The sequence below is a fragment of the Grampus griseus genome, assembly GCF_964374135.1.
Source record: "Grampus griseus genome assembly, chromosome: 2".
In the NCBI taxonomy this organism is placed as follows: Eukaryota; Metazoa; Chordata; class Mammalia; order Artiodactyla; family Delphinidae; genus Grampus; species Grampus griseus.
Window position 1 is genome coordinate 48,290,815 of NC_139018.1, and position 1,615 is coordinate 48,292,429.

A 1,615-nucleotide genomic window follows, 5' to 3' on the forward strand; every position below is an offset into this window, starting at 1 on the left:
CCTCTTGTCCAACATTTGAAATGATTGTTTCATATATTTTTCTAGTTTTATGCTTGTTTACCACAGGTACCATTTAGTCTATCATAGTCAAAAACAAAATCCACGATAGAGTTTTTTATTTAAAAAATTGTTTAATTATTGAAAATTTCAAACACATATAAAAGAAGATGGAGGAGTAAGATGAAATCCTAGATCACTCAACTTCAATAATTAGCAACTCATGGTCAATCTTGTTTCATCTATACCTATTCATTCATTCACCTCACTTCTATCTTATTTTGAAGCATATATTAGCCATCATATTATTTCATCCACAAATATTTCAGTACTTATCTCCAATAAATAAGATTTTTTACTAGAGCCACAATACCATTTTCATACTTTAATGAGTTAATAATTCCTTAATATAATCACATAAAGAGGAAGTGTTCATAAAAGGTAAGAGGTGAATACTATTTATATGTTCTTGGGTAATTCAGTTAACTTCTTGGTGCCTCCATTTCCTAATCTATAAAATGGGTCTGATGGAAGGAAGTTGGGCTAGGTGTTGTCTCAGCCCCCTTATCCCCATCTTTGTTCTATAACTAAAAATCTTGTACTCTCATCTTAAAAGTCATTATCTTGGGTTTGAGCAGCTTGCATTATTTAAAAAAAAAGTAGATCATGGAGACCTGGAACACCCCTCCCCAAGAATATGAAAGAGATGATGACTCTTACGAAGTGTTGGATTTAACTGAGTATGCAAGAAGACAGACACCACTGGTGGAATCGAGTGTTTGGCCGCAGTTCCGGACCTATGGTAGAAAAATACTCAGTAGCCACCCAGATTGTGATGGGTGGAGTGAGTGGCTGGTGTGCAGGATTTTTGTTCCAGAAAGTTAGAAAACTTGCAGCAACTACAGTAGGTGGTGGCTTTCTTCTCCTTCAGATTGCCAGTCACAGTGGCTATGTGCTGATCGGCTGGAAGAGAGTTGAAAAAGATGTAAACAAAGCAAAAAGACAGATTAAGAAACGAGCAAATAAGGCAGCACCTGAAATCAACAATGTAATAGAAGAAGCAACAGAATTTGTTAAACAGAACATTGTGATGTCCAGTGGATTTGTGGGAGGCTTTTTCTAGGCCTTGCATTTTAAGGATATGAATGTTCTATCACAGTGGAGTCACCTCTGAGAAGAGAAATGGTGGTGACAAGATGGTCTCAACATTACCCATTGACAGATTCTCCAGGATGACAAGAAACAACTAGCTGGACAGTACCAAACTCACTGCTTAGCATTTTGCCGTCTGAAATTTGGCAGACAAGTATCTGCTATAAAACAATCTGTATGATCTGTGTATAATAGTATTCCTGAGCAAAACATGGCTTTCATTATTTTTTAAAAACTTGCATTTGCTTAAAATTTGCCTATAAAACACCACCATTGGATGTAGATATGCAGAGAGAAAAAAATCTCTTGGCTATATTCCCCAGTGAAGTATCATCCTCATTTTATTTCAATAAGATGTTCTCCATTGTGCTTTTTAGTATAGTGCCAATAATTTAAAAATTAGTATTATAGCTTCAACAGTAGGGCTGACTTGTTTTTTAAAGATATGTTTGCAGTAAACTGAAGA

The 1,615-nt window shown here is 35.5% G+C and overlaps 1 pseudogene across 1 annotated transcript; it reads left to right on the forward strand.

The window, feature by feature from the left end:
- The first annotated feature begins 663 nt into the window (after nt 1–663).
- Nucleotides 664–1,120, forward strand: LOC309819233 (FUN14 domain-containing protein 1-like; annotated as a pseudogene). Its single transcript has one exon. The product of its transcript is annotated as an FUN14 domain-containing protein 1-like (transcript).
- Nucleotides 1,121–1,615: the final 495 nt, after the last annotated feature.